Source organism: Pongo pygmaeus, chromosome 1, assembly GCF_028885625.2.
Source record: "Pongo pygmaeus isolate AG05252 chromosome 1, NHGRI_mPonPyg2-v2.0_pri, whole genome shotgun sequence".
Classification (NCBI taxonomy): domain Eukaryota; kingdom Metazoa; phylum Chordata; class Mammalia; order Primates; family Hominidae; genus Pongo; species Pongo pygmaeus.
Window position 1 is genome coordinate 89301671 of NC_072373.2, and position 23157 is coordinate 89324827.

General features: G+C 42.6%; 1 pseudogene; it reads left to right on the forward strand.

The window, feature by feature from the left end:
- Window positions 1–1107: 1107 nt before the first annotated feature.
- LOC129039232 (intelectin-1-like) lies at window positions 1108–13894 on the forward strand (annotated as a pseudogene).
- The last annotated feature ends 9263 nt before the right edge of the window (window positions 13895–23157 follow it).

Sequence of the window (23157 nt, forward strand, 5' to 3'; positions counted from 1 at the left end):
CTCATTTTGCTCTTGTCAGTTCACTTCTCACAACAGTCCTGTGAGGTAGAGCTCGTTACTCACATTTTTATTTTTATTTTTTGAGATGGAATCTTGCTGCATTGTCCAGGCTGGATCGCAGTGGCAAGATCTCAGCTCACTGTAAACTCCACTTCCTGGGTTCAAGCAATTCTCCTGCCTCAGCCTCCTGAGTAGCTGGCATTACAGGTGTGCACCACCACGGCCACCTACTTTTTATATTATTTGGTAGAAATGGGGTTTCACCATGTTGGCCAGGCTGGTCTCGAACTCCTGACCTCAAGTGACTTGCCTGCCTTTGCTTCTCAAAGTGCTGGGATTACAGGCATGAGCCACCGCACCCGGCCTTGTTATTCATATTTTACTGCATGAAAACTGAAGTCCAGAGGGATGAAGTGGTTTGCCCAACGTCACATGTCTAGTACATGATCTTGGATTGGAGCTCAAGTCTGTGGGCTTGCAGGAAGTTCTCATTCCAGAGTACCAACTCTATGCTAATGTCAGAGCTAGCATTTTTTCACCAAATCTAAGGTGTCATTAATAAAGTGCACCATTGTTTTATGTACCACTCGAGATGAAATACAAACTATGATATGCCATTGAATGAAGGATGCACTGAATATCAGAGCTATTAAAGTGTTAGACATAGTTTTATAGGAAGCATAAATTTAATTTGGACTGGGCACAGTGGTTCACATTTACAATCCCAGCACTTTGGGAGAATGAGGTGGGAGGATCACTTGAGCCCAGGAGTTAGAGACCAACCTGGGCAACATAGTGACACCCCATCTCTACAAAAACTTAGAAAATTATCCGGGTGTGATGGCATGTGCCTGTAGTCTCAGCTACTCAGGAGGCAGAGGTGGGAATATCGCTTGAGCCCGGGAGGTCAAGGCTGCAATTAGCCATGATTGTACCACAGCACTCCAGCCTGGGTGACAGAGCAAGACCATGTCTCAAAAAAAAAAAAAAAAAATCGAATATTTGTCTTGGACCTAGATACAGTCTATTTCCTTTTGTTAATATATCTGAAAATATATAGTTCAATATTTTCTCTCCACAAGTAAATAAAGTATTAGCTTAACAAATATGGTGCCTCATAAACCTTTTCTTAAGAACTGCTGTGAGAAACGTGTAAACAGTGAAAAGGTTATGTTATTGTGTTAAGATAATAATGGGCATAAGGGATGTGGCAACACCAAGGAGGAAGTGATCCATTCCATTATTGTGGGAGAAGAGGCATGAGTGACATTTATGCTCAGGAAATTGAGGAATGACACTGGGAGAGAAATGGCAAAGCAGGTATTGAAGCATCAGAGGAAGTTTGTCCTGGATCAGTGATTCCAAAATATAGTCTGGGGGCCAGTTCTACTCTACAATGACCCCCCCACCACAAGAGTGTTTTCATTGGTTTGTAGCAAAATGAGAAAAGTAAGAAAAAATATTATTTTTCATAAAACTAAATTTATTCAAGCTGAAAATTTGTATTTATTTTGAGACTATGTCTTTCCTGTGCTGTCATTGATATATATATACGTATATATATATACGTATATATATGTATATATATATACGTATATATATATATACGTATATATACGTATATATATTTGTGAAATCAGTTTTATTTCTACATATAAGCATCAGACAATTAGAAAACAAAATTTCAAAAATACAGCATTTATAATAGCATCAAAAAGTCAAACACTGCCAGCGTGGTGGCTCATGCCTGTAATCCCAGCACTTTGGAAGGCCAAGGGTGTGAGGATTGCTTGAGCCAAGGAGTTTGAGACCAGCTAGGGCAACATAGTGAGATCCCATCTCTGCAAAAAATAAAACAATTAGTTGGCTGTGGCCCTGTTGAGTTGAGACCCTGTCTAAAAAAAGAAAAAAAAAGTCAAGTACTAAGGAACAAATAACAAATCATACACAAAATCCCTATAAGGAAGCTATAAGATATGAAAAAGCAATAAAAACACAAATAAATGAAGAAACAGGCCACACTCAATATTTTAAAGACATAAATTATTTCTAAATGATCTATAGTTCAGTGTAATTCCAATAAAATCCTAAAGGTTGTGTGCATGTATGTGTGTGTGTGTGTGTGTGTGTGTGCGTGTGTATGTGTAGAGGCAAACGACCAAGAATAACCAAAAAAGAAGGGCAAAGTGAGAAGCCTTGCTCTGCTGGATATCAAGACATTTTATCAATCTAAAATATTTGGAACAATGTGGTATGGGCACAAGGAAGTGCTGATTTCCATCAAAATTAGGCCAGTGATTACCTTTTGGGAAGGGGGAGGTCTGTTATCTGGAAGCAGCATATGGGAAGCTTCTGGGTGCTGCTAAAGTTTCATTTCTTAGCTAGGATGATAATTACATAGGTATTTGCCTTTTTGTAATTTATTAAACTGCATATTTAATGTCTTGTATCTTTTTCTGTATGTGTAATTTTACAACAAAGCTTCTCCAAGTCACTTGGAGATGCAGATGTGGGGCTGGACTGAGTTGGTGGGGAGGGGCTTTCTTCCACACTCTTCTATCTTCATGCACATCCATACTGTCACATATGTACCTATACTCTCAGCACTTTGGGAGGCTGAGGCAGGAGGATTGCTTGTGCCTAGGAGTTGGAGACTAGCCTGGCCAACATGGTGAGAACTCGTCTCTACCAAAAATACAAAAGTTAGCAGGGTGTGGTGGTGTGTGCCTGTAGTCCCAGGTACTTGGGAGGCTGAGGTGGGAGGATCACCTGAGCCTGGGAGGTTGAGGCTGCAGTAAGCTGAGATTGTGCCACTGCACTCCATCCAGCCTGGGCAACAGAGTGAGACCCTGTCTCAACATAAATAAATAAATAAAATAAAATAAAGAGAAGCTGCTGTCAAGCAAGCCTGGATCTTGCCCTCTCTCTCGATTTTCTATTTCATGAGGTAATAGATTTGCTTTTTAGAAAAGCCACTTTGAGATGGGGTTTCTATTAGTTACAGCTAAAAGGAACCAGACTAAACTAAATGAATGTCCAGGGCAGTGGGGTTTGGAGGAAGTTGTATGGGGAACAGATTCAAGAGAAAGTAGGGGTAGACTCAATGGGACGCAATCACTGATTGGATGATGATGGTTAGAAGGGGTAATGTCCCTAAAATGGATGTACTGTTTTCCCAGTCTATTAGATGGCATCATGTACCATTAAGGATGAGATGCATAATGATATTAAAGATGTGAAAATACAAAAAAAAGTGTCTTAGAATCAACTAAAGAAAGTAGTATAAGTATAAATTTTCTTTTTTTTATTTTTGCAAATATGTTACTGTTTTATTAAGCCATTAAGTTTTCAGGTGGTTAGTTACACACAGTAATGAACAACTGAGGGGATGTTTAATTTTTTTCTCTAGATCTTGGGCCCTTGGTGTTAACTTTACATACATGTATTTACTATTGTGAACTGTAAACTTACAGACCTCTATTTTTTTTTTTTTTTTTGAGATGGAATTTCACTCTTGTTGCCCAGGCTGGAGTGCAATGGTGTGATCTCAGCTCACTGCAACCTCTGCCTCCCAGGTTCAAGTGGTTCTCCTGCCCAGCCTCCCAAGTAGCTGGGATTACAGGCGCCTGCCACTGTGCCCGGCTAATTTTATATTCTTAGTAGAGACAGGGTTTCACTGTGTTGATCAGGCTGGTCTTGAACTCCTGACCTCAAGTGATTGGCCACCCTCGTCCCACCAAAGTGTTGGGATTACAGGCGTAAGCCACAGCGCCTGGCTGAGACCTCTATTTCTAAGAGGTTGTTGTTTGTAAATATGAAAGCTGAGTATGTTCATTTTGTTACTTATACTGATGAGTTAATTTAGTTTCTAATAGATTTACTTTTGTTTAATTAATTATTTTCCACATACACAGAGCAAATAGCTTCTAATAGATTTTAAATTTACAAAAGTATGACTTTTTTTGCAGGTTTTCTTCTTGGGTGCTATTTTATTTTCTTCTATCAATATGTAAGTATTTTGTGCAAATCGGTACTTTGAACCAACAAATAGGAAATATTAGCTTAACAAAAAAGATATTCACAATCTTTGTAAGAAAAGGTTGCAGTATTATTAATGCTATAATGACATTATGTATTAGGTATATGATATCACTGGGGAAGAACTGAGTAATTCTATTATAGCTGCAGGGTAGCATTTGAGAACTTCATGACATAGGAGCAGGAATAAGACAGGAGGTTCGAAGCATCAGAGAGGTTTTGTATTGATTCAGTTTCAAATGAAGTCTGTAGTAAATTTTCCCTCGTTTGTGGCAAAATGACAAAATTAAAGACAAAGTAGTGAGTCTTTGTGTGAAACTAAATTATTCAAACTAAAGATTTATATATTTTTAAAAAATTTTTTATTCGTTTTTTGTATGTTTTGTATCTCTTTCCCCTCCATTCCTTTTTACCAATTTATTCAGAAATGATCACTTTCCCATCTTGTTAAAATTTTCTTTTTCTATTTCTGTGAATTGATAATTATGGCCAATGTTCGATTTAATTTTATTTATTTATTTATTTAGAGATACAGTCTTGCCCTGTTACCTAAGCTGGAGTACAGTGGTATGATCATAATTCACTGAATCCTCTATCTCCGGGGCTCAAGCAATCATCCCGCCTTGCCTCAGTGCCAGCTGAGACTACAGGCAAGTGCCACCATGCCATGCTAATTTTTTTATTTTTATTTGTATTTTTAGTAGAGAAGAGGTTGCCCTATGTTGCCCAGGCTGGTCTCAAATGCCTGCGTTCGAAGTGATCTTCCTGCCTTGGCCTCCCAAAGTATTGGGATTTGAGCCAGCGTGCCAAGCCAACAGATGCTTAATTTAGAGAAAGTTTTTATTTTGCAAGAAAAAAAGGCACAGAAACCCAAAACCAACACCAACTCTTGTTAGTCTCTTCGTCTACTTCCTACTTGATACAGGTCCATGAAACCCCCAGATCCGGGAACAACGCTAAGCAGGTGATTCTTAGGATTGGTTTTTTCTTTAGAGCCTGTTAATTCCACTGTATAAATAACCTCCCTGAGACAAACAGAAGCCTCCCCTACACTGGGCATTGTGCCAGGGGAGGGTGAGGCTGGAAACCCGGGTTGGCCCCACTGGGCTTCCTCCATAAAGCTTTTAGCGCCTCATTCCACATCAGGAGCGTTTTTGGAGAAAGCTGCACTCTGTTCAGCTCCAGGGTGCAGTGGAGGGAGGGAGTGAAGGAGCTCTCTGTACCCAAGGAAAGTGCAGCTGAGACTCAGACAAGGTCTGTGAGTTGGGGGAACCCTGTTTTCAGCTTAGGTCTGTTTTTGGTCTCAGAGATATGTGAAGTTTAAACAAAAGGCAAGGGGTTTTGGAGTCTTTCTAGGACTGCACAGGGGTGGGGCAGGGATGTAGAGAAAAATGATGGCCAAGATGGTGACCTTCATCTTGCTTGCTTGCTTTAGATTGCAGTGAACCAAGTCAGCTTCCTACTGTTTCTCATTGCGGCCACCAGAGGGTGGAGTACAGGTGAGTCACGCTGCTAGGGAGAGCAGTTCTTTCAGCTGGATGGCTTCCGGGATCCTGGTCTCTCCCAGGACACAGAGCATGTCTTTGAGATGCACAGAGGCTGGCTTGCATGTAGACTGAGTGCTGATTTCTGGTCTCTGGCGGGATCTGGCCTGTTGCAGTGAGGGTATTGCTTGAGGCATGTCCTGGGTCCAGGCTCTGTGCTTTTGTGTGGCCCTGAGGGGGCTGTGGTAAGAACTGCCCCAGCCACTGCCCACTCCTGTGGCCTTGGCTGTGGGATTTCCACGGGAACTACATGGTCTGCTTTGTGCCTGGAGAATGTTCTCTCCACAGTCTTCCTCTCTACAACAAGAATAACAATGACATTTTAAAATTTGTATTTTTCTTCACTGTTTTAATTTTTTTTTTTTTTAAAGAAAAGGCTGTTTCAAAATATCTTCTTACTTCATCTTGGCAAAAGCACTGTTTATTAACTGTGTTTTAGGTATGAGGAAACTGAGGTCAGTCACCTCTGACCTCAAAGCTTTCCCCTAGACTGTTCGAACAGTTTGCAGACTTTTTGGAGTAGAGATTAGTCTCATCACTCCCTACTTCAAACTCCATGTTTCAACCATATTAAGCAGCTTGTAGTTCTACAGCTGGACTACGCTGTATTTTTTTTTTTTCTCTAGGCCTTTGGATAGGCTGTTTTCCCTGCCTTGGATTCTCTTCCTACTGATAAATCATGTTTATTCTCTCAGAATAAGCTAAGATGTCACCCGGAGTGGAAGGTCTTCTGTGACTAAGACATGAGACAACCCCTCTTGCCTCCTTCTGCCAGGCAACTGCCCTGTTCGCTGTCTGGCCTTTCCATTCTCCATTCTTACCTCAGAGTCTTTCTTTTGTTCTCTTGAGTTTGTCTTTCTTCTACCATTTATTCTCAATACAATTTTCTGTTGAATTGTCAGCAATTCCCTCTAGAGCCAAGCTCTTGCTGGGGAAGTTTAATGTCTTTGATTACTCAGTGCTTAGGGCAGGACCCAGCACAAGGACAGGTCTTGTGGCGGGAGGCATGCTTTAAGCCTGTGCTGGCTGTCGGGTCGGATGGGCTGAATGGATATGATGCTGATGGGCTGAGTGGATGTGACACTGATGGGCTGAGTGGATATGACACTGGCTGTCTCAGGCCTTACCACCTGGGCAGCAGGGTTCTGCTATAGTGGTGGAATGAGTGTGGGACTGGCGATAGGAGAGGGTAGGTTTTTTCTCAGACCAGGAAAGAGAGTAAAACTCTGCGTATTCTCTAGATGAGGTTAAAACTTACTCCAAGGAATGGACCTGTTCTTCGTCTCCATCTCTGCCCGGAGCTGCAAGGAAATCAAAGACGAATGTCCTAGTGTATTTGGTGAGTGATGAAACATTCAAACAGAGCTCAGTCAGGGTATCAGGATTGTGTCTTCTGGGAGTCTTTTTGTCTTTTAGTTAAAAAATTATGGTAAAGTGTATGTATATTATAATTTACATAAGATTTGCCATTTTAAGCAATATTAAGTGTGCAATTCAGTGGCATTAATTACCTTCAAGGTTGTGCAACCATCACAGCTATCCATATGCAGAACTTTTTCAGTGCCCCAAACAGAAACTCTGTACTTAATAACATGGAGGGCCCGGGTGCAATGGCTCAGGCCTGTAATCCCAGCACTTTAGGAGGCTGAGACGGGTGGATCAGTTGAGGCCAGGAGTTTGAAACCAGCTTGGCCAACATGGTGAGGCCCTGTCTCTACTAAAATACAAAAATCAATTGGGTGTGGAGTGCACGTTTGTAATTCCAGCTACTTGGGAGGCTGAGGTGGGAGGATCGCTTGAACTCAGGAGGTAGGGGTTGCAGTGGGCCAAGATAGTGCCACTTCACTCCAGCCTGGGCAACAGAGTGAGACTCCATCTCAAAAACAAAAACAAAAACAAAACGAAACAAAACAAAAAATAACATAGAGTTATTAAGCAATAACTCCCTTCCCTTTGTCTCTGGTAGCTGCATTCAACTTTCTGTCTCTATGAATTTGCCTAGTATAGTTACCTCATGTAATTGGAGTCATATGGTATTTGTCCTTTGGTGTCTGGCTTATTTCACTTAGCACAGTGTTTTGAGGGTTTGTCCATGTTGTAGCATGGGTATTTCATTCCCTTTTATCCACTGTAGATACATATATGCACACACACCATTTTTGTTTATTCATTCACCTGTTGGTGAATATTTGAATTGTTTCTTCTATTTGGCTCTTGTGACAAATGCTGCAATAAACTCTGGTTTAAAGGCATCAGCTTGAGGCCCTGTTTTCAATTCTTTTGGGGATAGACCTGCAGTGGAATTGCTGGGTCATACAATAATTCCATGTTTAACTTTATGAAAAATGTCACTGGGATTTTATACAATTCTATGTTCTGCCTCAGTTATAGGAGCATGATCTTCTGAACTCAGGGAGGCCCCAGTACCCCTGGGAGCACTTAGTGATGTGACTCAGGACAGGAGCCTTTAGGCCATATTTCTGGTTCCTAGGGCCTTTCTTGTCATGGGGCTGAGATGAACCCTCAGCTCTCAGACAGGGAGGCTCTGGGCTGGTTCTCTCTACAGATGGCCTGTATTTTCTCTGTACTGAGAATGGTGTTATCTACCAGACCTTCTGTGACATGATCTCTGGGGGTGGCGGCTGGACCCTGGTGGCCAGCGTGCACGAGAATGACGTGCGTGGGAAGTTCACAGTGGGCGATCGCTGGTCCAGTCAGCAGGGCAGCAAAGCAGACTACCCAGAGGGGGACGGCAACTGGGCCAACTACAACACCTTTGGATCTGCAGAGGCGGCCACGAGCGATGACTACAAGGTTGGTGCCACTTCTTAACCACTCGGGTGAGGGTGAGGAGTGGAGTGTGGCTGGCCACAATCCTGCAGGAGGGATGGCTGGAAGGTAGGGATGTGGGATGGGATGGAGAAGAAGAGAGAAATACTTACATCTTTTTTTTTTTTTCTTGAGATGAAGTCTCACTCTGTTGCCCAGGTTGGAGTGCAGTGGTGTGATCTTGGCTCATAGCAGCCACTGCCTCCTGGGTTCACGTGATCCTCTGCCTCAAAAGTAGCTGGGATTGCAAGCGCCCACTACCATACTCGGCTAATTTTTGTACTTTTAGTAGAGACGGGGTTTCACCATGTTGGCCAGGCTCGTCTTGAACTCCTGACCTCAAGTGATCTGCCCGCCTTGGTCTCCCAAAGTGCTGGGATTATAGGCATGAGAAACCACGCCCCGCCAACTTACACTTTGAATCACAGCTTCCTCCTAACAAGGCTGTTAGGGCCCTGGGTGTGGTGGGTTCATCGGCTGGGAGTGGGGTGTCTGAGTATTGTTGGCCATCTGCTCACCTGGAGTCCAGAGCTCTCAGTCCAGCTGAGGCTGCATATGTGGACCTTCTGTCTCCTGCCCTGGGTGTGGTGGGTTCATCGGCTGGGAGTGGGGTGTCTGAGTATTGTTGGCCATCTGCTCACCTGGAGTCCAGAGCTCTCAGTCCAGCTGAGGCTGCATGTGTGGACCTTCTGCCTCCTGGGACCTCCTGGCCCAGTCAGGCTCAGTGTCTGTTGCTTTCCAGAACCCCGGCTACTACGACACCCAGGCCAAGGACCTGGGCATCTGGCACGTGCCCAATAAGTCCCCCATGCAGCACTAGAGAAACAGCTCCCTGCTGAGGTACCGCACGGACACTGGCTTCCTCCAGACACTGGGACATAATCTGTTTGGCATCTACCAGGTACAGAGGGCTGCTGGCTGGGACTGGTTTTCATGGATGTACAGAGAAGCAGGTGTTAGAGGTTGGGCAGGAGTCATTTTTTAATGGACCTGTCTCCCATGTTCTTCTAACCCAGATTTGCTGATGGCTTCTGTTGCTTCTCTTGGGAATTCTAAGCCAGGCAAGAGAAAAGACCTATTGGAGAGGACAGCTGGGGCAGGAAGAGTGTGGATGCGTCAGGGAGAAGGAGAGAGAGATAATGAAGTGGTCTAGGCTGCCGCAGAAGCACAGCTCCTGCCTAACTGGCAGCAGTGCCAGGGAAAGATTCTTATTTTGACTGGTTTTGAAGTAATCTCAGTTACTGAGAAAGCACTGTTTCCCCTCTATGAATGGCAGCATCCCAGGAGATGCTGGTAATGACAAAGCTATTGTCTTTACTCCATGACTTTTTCTGTGTTCTTTGTAGAAATATCCAGTGAAATATGGAGAAGGAAAGTGTTGGACTGACAACGGCCTGGCGATCCCTGTGGTCTATGATTTTGGAGATGCCCAGAAAACAGCATCTTATTACTCACCCTATGGCCAGCGTGAGTCTTTAATGATCCTCTGAACTCCTAGTAGGAAAGGGAATACATTCAACTATGCTAGGTAACAGTTACGCATCCGACTGAAGCCTGGTTTTCTTCTGTAATGTTCCCTATATTGCCCCACTTGATTTGCGTGGCTGCCTTTGAGATCTGAACTTTATTAACTTCATTTTAGGAAACTGAAGCACTGAGAGGTTTAGAAACTTGCGAAGATCACAAGGCATATGTGGAAGAATCAGCAATTGGGGTGAGGAAATTTGGCTCCAGACTTTTTTTTTTTGAGACGGAGTTTCACTCTTGTTGCCCAGGCTGGAGTGCAATGGCGCAGTCTCAGCTCACTGCAACCTGTGCCTCCCAGGTTCAAATGATTCTCCTGTCTCAGCCTACCAAGTAGCTGGGATTACAGGTGCCCACCACCATGCCCAGCTGATTTTTGTATTTTTAGTAGAGATGTGATTTCACCATGTTGGCCAGGCTGGTCTCCAACTCCTGACCTCAGGCGATCCGCCCCCTTCGGCTCCCAAAGTGTTGGGATTACAGGTGTGAGCCACCGCGCCAGGCCAGGCCCAGACTCCAGAGTCTTTACTCCTAACAACCCACTCTCAGCCCTGCAGGAGCTTATTAGGACCAGGCCAGGTCCATGTGCACAGAACAACCAAAAAAATGGTGAGACTTTTTTTTTCTATTGTGAGTTTATTTTGTGTGAAGCCAAAGTTGGTAGCATAGTATGCTTCGCAGAGGCTAAGCATATATTATAGAACTCAAAGCTGTTATTATTTACATTTGGGAGTTGAGATTTTAAAATAAAGGAGAAAAGAAAAATGTAAACAGGAACAGAGTGAATACATCTGTTAATTTCTGCAACTCAGCCCTTTGAGATGTTTAGTGGTGATCTTCCTGCAGAGTTGAATTTCTCTTCACAAGCCTCTGGCAGATGAGGAGCCCTCTCTGAGGACCAGCTCTTGGTCGCTGGGGTTGGGAAAAGGTCCCTCTTAGCTAAGTTTGAGGCCAGGATGCACCAGCCGTTGACCACAGGAGTGCTGGGCTCCACCAGTACAGCTGGAGTGTTGGGCTGTAGCCTGAGCTTTGGCATCGAGAGCCTCTGGGCTGGTCTAACGAAAGCAATTTCTAGCATCTTCCTTGAATGCTGTTTTCTGCCTCTTGTTTTCAGGGGAATTCACTGCGGGATTTGTTCAGTTCAGGGTATTTAATAACGAGAGAGCAGCCAACGCCTTGTGTGCTGGAATGAGGGTCACCGGATGTAACACTGAGCACGTGAGTCTCTGTGGGGACCACAGGGACCTGTGAGTAAGGTCGAGTTTGTCAGTGTGTGTTGGTATGTGTGTGTGTGTTGAGTGTGGTATGACTGGGGTGTGTGTGTATGTGTGTGGGAGTGTGACCTTCTCTTGCTCATTGCTGGGCTTCAGGGGCCAGTGCTGTGGGACCCTTTGTCCAGGGATACACATCCTGTCCCTTTGAGGACCAAAATCAAGGGGTGAGGCTTCAAAAGAACCATTACTGGGTGCTCAGCCTTTGTGAGAAAACACTCAATCGCTTGGAGCTGGGGTGATTCTTGTGTGCTGAAACATTCAGTAGAAGTCTTTAGAGCTGAGATTCCTTGAGAAACACAGGTGTTGTTTTCCCTCATCTGAGGTTTATATTTCAGAGAAAACCTGGGCCTCCCCAACCTTAGCCATGGTTTGCCTAGATATACACTGCACTGGGGAGCTGCTGGGACAGTTCGGACATCACCTTCTAGAAACCTCACTCAGGCCATCCCTCGTGTGGTTGAAATGTTAAGGCTCAGGAATCCCGAATGGTGGGATTGATAAATTCCAAAGATTATAAATGGAATACCAGTTGTATTAATCCATTCTGTCACTGCTATAAAGAAATACTGGCCAGGAACAGTGGCTCCCGCCTGTAATCCCAGTATTTTGGGAGGCAAGGCAGGTGGATCTCTTGAGTTCAGGAGTTTGAGACCAGCCTGGGAAACATGGCAAAACTTGTCTCTACAAAAAATACAAAAATTAGCTGAGTGTGGTGGCGCATGCCTGTGGTCTCAGCTACTTGGGAGGCTGAGGTGGGAGGATCTGCTTAAGCCTGGGAGGTGGAGGTTGCAGTGAGCCAAGATCACACCACTGCACAGCAACCTGGGTGACAGAGTGAGACCCTGTCTCAAAAAAAAAAAAAAAAAAAAGAAAAAAATATCTGAAACTGGATAATTTATAAAGAAACGAGGTTTAATTGGCTCATGGTTCTGTAGGCTGTACCGTAAGTATAGCGGCTTCTGCTTCTGGGAAAGCCTCAGGAAGCTTCCAATCATGGCAGAAGGCAAAAAAGGAGTGAGGTGTCTCCCATGGCAGGAGCAGGAGCAAAGGCAGGGGAGGCGTTACACACTTTTTTTTTTTTTTGAAACAGAGTTTTGCTCTTGTTGCCCACGCTGAAGTGCAGTGGCACGATCTAGGCTCGCCGCAACCTCTGCCTCCCAGGTTTAAGTGATTCTCCTGCCTCAGCCTCCCAAGTAGCTGGGTTTACAGGCATGTGCCACCACACTGGCCTAATTTTGTAGTTTTAGTAGATATGGGGTTTCTCCATTTTGGTCAGGCTGGTCTCGAACTCCTGACCTCAAGTGATCTGCCTGCCTCAGCCTCCCATAATGCTAGGATTACAGGCATGAACCTCCATGGCCGGCTGGTGCTACACACTTTTAAATGTCCAGATCTCATGAGAAGTCACTCACTATCATGAGGACAGCATCAAGGGGCTGGTTCTAAAATCATTCATGTGAAACCACCCCCATGATGCAATCAGCTCCCACAAGGCCCCACCCCCAACACTGGGGATTGCAATTTGACATGAGATTTTTTGGGGACCCAGGTCCAAAACATGTCACCAGGTAATACAGAGGGTGGGCAGGGAAGTCTAGAATAACATGGTTCTCAATTTGGGTGAGTGAGTGTCATTTATGAAGTCAGAGTGTCTGGATGATGAATAGGTTCTGGGTCAATGAGGGATATAATTAACTCTATTTTTGTCATTTGGAGCTTGAGATTCTTGTGTAGAGATCCAAGCTGGACTTTGAGGTCTTCAGCACAAGAAGCATCTCAACAGGAGATGGAGATTTTGGGGCCATCAGTGAATTTTTAGTAATTGAGGCCACAGTGGTCATGCACTTTATAAGGGAGAGGGAGATGGGTCCTCCACTAGGGAGCAGCGCTTAGAGGATTTATGAAAGAAGAGAACAGGCAGGGGCTCTGAGCATGAATATTCAGAAAAGTTGAAAGAAAGTCAAGAGAATAATGTCACTAAAGGTAAAGGAAGAGAGTTTTGTTTTTTTTCTTTTGAGACAGGGTCTTACTCTGTTGCCCAGGCTGCAGTACAATGGCATGATCTAAGCTCACTGCAATCTCCACCTTCCAGGTTCAAGCAATTCTCCTGCCTCAGCCTCCTGAGCAGTGGGAATACAGGTGCCTGCCACCACACCTGGCTAATTTTTGTATTTTTTGTAGAGATGTGGTTTCACCATGTTGGCCAGGCTGGTCTCGAACCCCTGGCTTCAAGTGATCCACCCTCTTCGGCCTCCCAAACTGATGGGATTACAGGTGTGAGCCAAGGAAGAGAGGTTTTATGGGTAGGATAGATCAACACTGTCAATGGAGAGTCTGATGAGGACCAAAGAAATCACTCGATTCAGCTGTTAAGATGGCATTGGCCTCACTGGCAGATCTCCCATTACCACCTCTTCCTCTCTTTGTTTCCCAGCACTGCATTGGTGGAGGAGGATGCTTTCCAGAGTCTGGTCCCTGGCAGTGTGGAGATTTTTCTGGTTTTGATTGGAGTGGATATGGAACTCATGTTGGTTACAGCAGCAGCCGTGAGATAACTGAGGCAGCTGTGCTTCTATTCTATCGTTGAGAGCTTTGTGGGAGGGAACCCAGAACTCTCCTCCCAACCATGAGATCCCAAGGATGGAGAACAACTTACCCAGTAGCTAGAATGTTAATGGCAGAAGAGAAAATAATAAGTCATATTGACTCAAGTCTTGGTGTTTCTGTGAATTCCTTTCGTGTAGGGGTGAAGCACTATAGGAAATTTCCAAAGCATGTGTATTGCTCTGGCTGATTGTACTTCAACTGCATGTGTGCTTGGACTGTTAGGACTTGGGAATCCTGATAGAGAAAACATGCCATCTCTACTTTCCTTTCAGATAGCCCTTAAAATAGCCAGAGGCATACAGGGCAAGGGGAAAGGAAGCATTTTATCCTAACCCTTCCTAACTCACCCACATGGACTGATCAATTTGTATCCTCAACCTGAAGACCCGAAAGGAGAAAAGAGTCCATTTTTTTGGGGGGGTGCCCCAAAGAAGAAGGAGATATACCCAATATCTATATCTAGTATGTTCTAACCTTAGTGACTGGGCGCTCTCCTCAGGGAAGAATGGGCTGGCATGTTATGATGATGGTGACTATCCTTGCGTAGTGGCTTAACCATTCCTGGGCTCCCATCTGCAGTTGCTCATTCAGAAGGAGACATGTGGCCAAATCATCCCCAGTGGGTTATTGGTACAGATGGGATGGGGTTGGCATCAGTTCTTACCCGTGACTAAATATTAGGCATAATATTGTGTTTCCTCTACAATGCAAATTGGATTATGACAAGCCCTTCCAATTCTTCGCCACTCTAAGTGTCAATTACTTCTCACTGGCTAGAAAATGAAGTTTAAAGTTCTTAGGCCTTGGAGGAATTAGAAGAGGAAGGGGAAGAAGGGAAAGAGGAAGGGGAAGAAGAAGGGAAAGAGGAAGGGGAAGAAGAAGGGAAAGAGGAGGGGGAAGAAGTTTGCTTAGAAAATGTTTGGGAGGGGCGGGGTGCAGTGACTCATGCCTGTAATCCCAGTACTTTAGGAGGCCGAGGTGGGCAGATCATAAGGTCAGGAGATCAAGACCATCCTGGCCAACATGGTGAAACCCCATCTCTACTAAAAATACAAAAATTAGCTGTGCATGGGGGCATGTGCCTGTAATCCCAGCCACTCGGGAGGCTGAGGCAGGAGAATCGCTTGACCCTGGCAGGCGAAGGTTGCAGTGAGCTGAGATTGCACCACTGCACTCCAGCCTGGGTGACAGTAAGACTCCGTCTCAAAAAAAAAAAAAAAAAAAAAAATTGTCTGGGAGGGTTTTCTTTGTTGTTTAAACTAGATCTATTTAGACCTGGGTTAGAAATTGTTAGTATTCTCTCTAGAGGCTTTCTTTCTTTAGTTCTTTGTACCTTTTTAATAACTTGTCTTCTGTCATCTGTTCTTTCCTGCCTTCTGTCTTACCCCTTGTCCCCATTCTCTATCCTGAAACACAGATATCTCTGTCCCTCTTCACTCTCAGATGTCCTTCTTCCAACTAGAGGAGACAAACCTGAGTATGTTTTTATCTCTGGTTGGAGTTCCCTTGTATGTGAGTCACCTTTTGTGTGCCAGACACTGTTGGCTGGGAGTGCACAGACAGTGGTGGGAGAGAGAGGTGAATGGTTTTTCTCTTTTATAGATTCCTTTATGAATTAATTCCAACAATATTCGTTGAGTGTGTACTAGTTCCTGGGCTAAGTGCTGGGGATACGGTGATAGAGAAGTGATAGAGAAGACAGATGAACCCAATTCTAAAGCTGCAGGTGGTGGAGCCCAGGGGCCCTTCAGGTGCAAGGTGATAAAGTCTCCCATGAGAGCTTCCTGGGGAGCTGTGGAAACACAGGAGAGCAATCCCCAATCCAGAAAGGAATGTCAGGGAAGACCTCTCAGAGAAGGTGGCTTTCCCTAATTCTCCCTGCCACCTTGGCATGACCACAGAGATCTCTGAGCTGGGAAAGTTTTCAGCTGTCATTGTTTTCATTGTGCCCCACATCCAGAGAGTGAAGTTGTTAAAGGTCTAAATGAATCTGACCCTTGAAAAAATTTTCATCTATCAGAATCTTAGTTTCCTTATCTGTAAATTACAGATAAGAGTAGTAAAGTCCTGACATGTGGTTTTCATAAAAATTAAATGAAATAACATACAGCCTTTAAAAGAGTGCCTGGCTTATAGTTACTGCTTGATATGTGTTAGTTATTGTTATTATTTTTTGAGACAGGGTCTTGTCTTGTTGCCCAGGAGTGCAGTAGTGCGATCTCAGCTCACTGCAACCTCTGCCTCTCAGGTTCAAGCGATTCTTGTGCCTCAGCCTTCTGAATAGCTGGGATTACAGGCATATGCGACCACACCTGGCTCGTTCTTGTATTTTTAGTAGAGACTGGGTTTTGCCATGTTGGCCAGGTTGGTCTCGAGCTCCTGGCCTCAGGTGATCCACCCACCTCGGCCTCCCAAAGTGGTGGGATTACAGGCGTGAACTACCATGCCAGGCTTATGAACAATTTTACACCAACAAATTATATAACCTGGATAAAATGGACAAATTCCTAGGAACATAAAACCTATCAAGACTAAATCATGAAGAAATAGAAAATCTGAATAAATGTATACCTAATAAGGTGATTGAATCAGTAATAAAAAATCTCTTGATAAAGAAAAGCTCTGGACCTGATTGTTCACTGGTGAATTCTACCAGTGAAGAAACATTTAAAGAAGAACTAACATCAATTCTTCTCAAACTTTTCCAAAAAACTGAGGAGAAGGCTAAACTCCCTAATTCTGTGAGTCCAGCTTTACCCTGATAACAGCCAGGTAAAGGCACTACAAGAAAAGAAAACCACAGATCAGTATCCCTTGTGAACATTGATGCAAAAACCTTTGACAAAATACTAGCAAACCAAATATATATACGTATATACATATATACATATGTATATATATACATATCACTATTTTTTTTTTTTTTGTATTTTTAGTAGAGACAGGGTTTCACCATGTTGGCCAGGCTGGTCTTGAACTCCTGAGCTGGAGCAATCTGCCTGCCTTGGCTTCCCAAAGTGGTGGATTAAAGGCATGAGCCATCACGCTCAGCACCCTGCCACATATTAAAATGATTTTACACCATGACCAAGTGGGATTTATTTCTGAAAAGCAAGAATGTTTCAATATATGAGACTTGATCAATGTAACACATCACATTAACAGAATAAAGGAAAATAGCTATATGATCATCTCATTGGATGCAGAAAAAGCATTTGACAGAACTCAGCACTCTTTCATGATAAAACACTCAACAAACTAGGAAGAGAAGAAAACAACTACAATGCAATAAAATAAAAGACATATATGAAAAACCCACAGCAAACATCATACTTAATGGTGAAAGCTTTTCTTTTATGTCAGGATCAAGGCAAAAATGCCCACTTTGGCTACTTCTATTCAACATAGTACTGGAAGTTCTAGCCAGAGGAATAAGTCAAGAAAAACAAATAAAAGTCATCTGAATTGAAAAGAATAAGTAAAATTATCTCTGTTAATGGATGATATGATTTTGTATGTAAAAAAACCCTAAAGATTCCACAGAATATTGTTAGAACTAATAAATAAATTCACCAATGTAGCAAAATACAGAGTCAACAAACAAAATCATTTGCATTTCTATACAGCAACAATGAACAATATGAAAAGTAAAATTATAAATTCCAGTTACAATAGCACCAAAAAGAATAACACACTTAGGAATTAACTTAGTCAAGGAGGTGAAAGACTCCTTGCAAAACATTTCTGAAAGACATTAAACGAGACTTAAATAAATGGAAAGACATCTCATGTTTATGGATTGAAAGACTTAATATTGTTAAGATGTCAATACTACCCAAAGTGATTTATAGATTCAGTGCAATATCTATCAAAATCCCAATGATTTTATTTACAGAAATAGAAAAACCCATTTTAAAATTCATATGGAATCTCAAGAGACTCCAAATAGCCAAAACCACCATGAAAAAGAACTAAGCTTGAAGACTCACATATCCAGATTTCAAGACTTGCTACAAAGTTACAGTATTCAAAGCAGTGTGCTACTGGCGTAAGATCAGACATACAAACTAATGCAATAGAATAGAGAGCCCAGAAAGAAACCCTAGCATTTATGGCCAAATGATTTTTGGCAAGGTTGCCAAGACCATTCAATGGGGAAAGGGCAGTGTTTTCAACAAATGATACTGAGAAGACTGAATATCCACATGTAAAAGAATAAAAATTGAGGCTGGGCGTGGTGGCTCACACCTGTAATCCCAGCCGTTTGGGAGGCCGAGGCGGATGGATTATGAGATCAGGAGTTTGAGAGCAGCCTGACCAACATGGTGAAACCCTGTCTCTACTAAAAACACAAAAATTAGCCAGGTGTGGTGGCGCATGCCTGTAATCCCAGCTACTCAGGAGGCTGAGGCAGGAGAATCACTTGAACCCAGGAGGCAGAGGTTGCAGTGAGCCGAGATTGCACCACTGCACTCCAGCCTGGGTGACAGAGTGAGACTCCATCTCAAAAAAAAAAAAAAAAAAAAAAAAAAAATTAACTCCAAGTAGACCCATGACTTAAATGTTAAGACCTAAACTATGAAACTCTTAGATCAAAATAGGACAGAAGCATCACAGCACTGGATTTGGCAATAGTTTCTTGACTATGACAACAAAGCATAGGAAACAAAAGAAAAAAATCAACAAATTGTGCTTTATGAAAATTTAAAAATGTTGTGCACCTAAAGACACTATCAACAAAGTAAAAACCCACAGAATGGGAGAAAATATTTTCAAATCATATATCTTATAAAGAATTAATATCCAGACTATGTAGATAACTCCCAAAATTCAACAACAAAATACCAAACAACCCAATTCAAAAATGGGCAAAGGACTTGAATAGACCTTTCTCCAAACAAGATATACAAATGCCTAATATGCATATGAAAAAATGCTCAGCATCCCTAATCATTAGAGAAATGCAAACCAAAATCCCAATGAGATACCACCTTACACCCATTAGGATGGCTACTATAAACAAAACAAAACAAAACAAAACAGAAAATGACAAGTGTTAGTGAGGATGTGAAGAAATGGAAACTCTTATGCACTGACAGTGGGAATGTGTTTTAATCTGTTCTCACATTGCTATAAAGAAATATCTAAAACTGGGTAATTTATAAGGAAAAGAGGTTTAATTGGCTCATGTTTCCACAGGCTTTACAGGAAGCATAGCGGCTTCTGCTCAGCTTCTGGGAGGCCTCAAAAAACTTACAATCATGGTGGAAGGCGAAGGAGCAGCAGGCACATCTTACATGGTGGGCACAGGAGGAAGGCGGGGGGAGGTGGCACACACTTTAAAACAACCAGATCTTGTGAGAACTCCATCATGAGAACAGCACCAAAGGGAGAAATTCATCCCCATGATCCAATCACCTCCCACCAGACCCCACATCCAACACTGGGGATTACAAAGGGACATGAGATTTGGGCAGGGACACAGATCCAAACCATATCAGAATGTAAAATGGTATAGCATCTGTGGAAAACAGTATTAGGTTCCTCAAAAGATTAAACATAGGCCGGGCACAGTGCTTCATGTCTATGATCCCAGCACTTTGGGAGGCTGAGGCGGGAGGATCTCCTGAGGTCGGGAGTTTGAGTCCAGCCTGGCCAACATAGTGAAACCCTGTCTCTGCTAAAAATATGAAAATTAGCTGGGTGTGGTGGTGCATGCCTGTAATTCCAGCTACTCAGGAGGCCGAGGCAGGAGAATCACTTGAACCCAGGAGGCGGAGGTTGCAGTGAGCTGAGATTGTGCCATTGCACTCCAGCCTAGGGGACAGAGCGAGACTCTGTCTCAAAAAAAAAAAAAAAAGATTAAACGTAGAATTACCATATGATTTAGCAATTTCACTTCTGGGTGTATACCCAAAAGAATTGAAAGCAGGGTCTTGAAGAGATATTTGTTCACCCATGTTCATAGCAGCATTATTCACAATAGCTAAAATGCAGAAGCAACCCAAGTGCCCATTGACAGATGAAGCAAAAAGTGGTATATATACACATATGTATGTACATGTATATACATATATGTACATATATATACATATATGTACATATATACATATATACATATATACATATATGTACATATATACATATATATATACAAATATATGTACACATATCTATATATATATAGATAGATATAGACAGGGATATTATTCAACCTTAAGAAGGAATAAAATTCTGACTGAAGCTACAACATGGATGAATCTTGAGAGCATTATGCTAAGTGAAATAAGCCAGTCAGAAAAAAACAAATATTGCATGATTTCACTTTATGAGTACCTATAGTCAAATTTATAGAGACAGAAAAATGGAATGATTGTTTCCTGGGGCTGTGGGGAAGGGGTATGGGCCATTATTGTTTAATAGATACAGAGTTTCAGTTTTACAAGATGAAGAGTTCTGCAGATGGATGATGGTGATGGTTGTACAAGAGTATGAATGCACTTAATACTTGCTCTTGACTGAGGTGGATGGAGAGAAAGATTTTTATAGTGTGTGTGCGTGCGTGTGTGTGTGTGTGTCTGTGTGTGTAATTTTTTTCTTTTTTTGAGACAGAATCTCACTCTGTTGCCCAGGCTGGCGTGCAGTGGCATGAGCACAGCTCACTGAAGCATTGACTTCCCTGGCTCAAGAGATCCTCCTACCTCAGCCTCTCAAGTAGCTGAGACCACAGGCATGCCACCATACCTGGCTAATTAATTTTTTTTTTTTTGTAGAGTTGTGGTCTCACTACATTGCCCAGGCTTGTCTTGAACTCTTGGACTCAAGCAATCCACCTGATTCAGCCTCCCAAAGTGCTGGGATTACAGGGGTGAGCCTCCACACCCAGCCACGTGTATGTATTTGTGTGTGTCTTTATTGAAGTTCATTTATCAATGAAAGCTTTCTTTACCATTTACCTGTTGAAGACACGGAGTCAGTTAGTTCTTTCATTGCTGCTTGCAAAACAGACCATCTGATTTTCCTTTGGGCCTCTCTTTTATAATATATTACCAAAGGTAGCTGGCACACAACGTTACATTCTGTTTCCCTGATGTCTTCCCTTAGAGCTCAAGGGCACTAGGTATATAACACACTTCTTGAGTGACCACAGGCAATACTCTTAACATTTTCACTTCTTACATAACATGGAGTGCCATCTTTCCAACCTTCAATATTAATTTCTTCATCACCAGTAAGCCTATTACCAAGCCAATGCTACGTGTTTTAGGTATTTACTGAAGCTGGAGAAAGGAGTGTGTTGACTGGTGTCTTACTTCTCCTAAAGGCTTCAGCCTGACAGTGACACTTTCTGCTTGCATTGCTTGGCCAGAGCAAGACACATGGTCCTGTTTAACTTCAAAGAGAAGTGCAGCCTTCCATGTCCCCACCCTGCCCCAAAAGAGGAGAATTGTATCAGAGTGAACAACACTAATGATTACCTGAAAGGTTTCATGATGAGGTGGTATTAGTGGTCTTTCTTTGTGGTTGTAACAAGCAGCCAGAGATGCATGGCAGCTAGGTCAGCTCCCTCTCTCACTCTCCTTCTACCCCCGTCCACCTCTCTCTCACCTTCCTTTCTTTCACAATGCAATGGACGCTTATCATGACACAACCCAACAACTAGAATATTATTAATAATCTACACCTACCTCTGTGTTCCTCTATGTCACTCCACCCCTCCCTTCTTCCTTAGTCGTTGCCATTATCTCAATTTGTGGTTAAGGTCCTATTGCTTAAACTACTTTTTAACAATCATGCACACACATCATGCACATGCCCAAATAATATGTTTAATTTTTTGTTTTTAAACTATATAAAAATACTATCATATTGTATATTGTCTTCTGGTGCTTATTTTTTTCTATGACATTATGTAACTACTGTTCTCCTGTGCTGTCCCACATTCATTTTCAATGCTATTGAATTTACATTGTATGAATAGATCACATCTTGTTTTTCCACTCTCCCATTGCCATTTGTTTTGTTTCCAGTTTTTTTTCCAATAAAAAACAATGCTGCTATGCACATTGTCATATGTGTCTCCAGGTATATATGTGCTAAACTTTCTCTTATATGTAGGTATATAACTAGATGTCATATTGCTGGATCATTAGAGTTTATAAATATTTTACTTTATAAGATAATACCAATTTATTTCCACAGAATTGTACCAATTTACACTCCCATCAGCTGTATATAATTGATCCAATTGATCCATATGCCCTCAAATACTTGGTGTTACCAGACTTCTTTATTTTTGCCCATTAAATTCTTGAACTCAGCCCCCCAAAATGTTGAGATTACAGGTGTGAGTCATCGCGCCTGGCCAGAGGCAACTTCTTAGCAGGAGAGGGTATGCCAGAAAAACCCAGAGAGCTTCACATGAAAATCATGTAGGGAGGTCGGTTAGGGCACAGATAGGGGAAGAAGAAGAGGAACTCTTAGAGGAATAGGAAGCCAGTTTTAGGTTCTTCATCTTCTATAATCTCATATGTGAATGTGTGGGCCCATGCAACCTGTGTGGTAGATTCAGTGACACATAGAATCAGGGAAACTGTCAGCACTCATGAGAATTCTACATGAGGGATAAACAGCAACGTGAAATAGAATAAAACAGCAATGTGATGTAGAATAAAATATTCCACAGTAAAGTTTTGTCATGTCAAAACAATTTCATGGTCAATTATGGATATTCAAACCATTAAAATAACAACTTGGTTGTAAGGTGTATTGGTCTGTTTTCACACTGCTGATAAAGGCAGACCCAAGACTAGGAAGAAAAAGAAGTTTAATTGGACTTACAGTTCCACCTGGCTGGGGAGGCCTCACAATCATGGTGGGAGGTGAAAGGTACTTCTTACATGGTGGCAGCAAGAGAAAATGAGGAAGGAGCAAAGCGGAAACCCTGATAAACCTGTCAGATCTCGTGAGACTTATTCACTATCACGAGAATAGCACAGGAAAGACCCTCCCCTATGATTCAATTACCTCCCCCTGGGTCCCTCCCACAGCACGTGGGAATTCTGGGAGATACAATTCAAGTTGAGATTTTGGTGGGGACACAGCCAAACCATATCATAAGTTTATCTGATTACACCATTAAACTTTGATCACATTCATTTCTTTTTAGGTGTCAACGTAGCACAAAAAAATTAAAAGAGAACATTGGCTTGCACAAATGACTTTATCATTATAACCCCAATTTTGATTTTCTGTATTTGTAATTCACAAACTAGATAAAATTCACAAACTAGATGGCAGGGCACTTAGAAGTCATTATGTTTTTTTTTTTTTAATTGCAA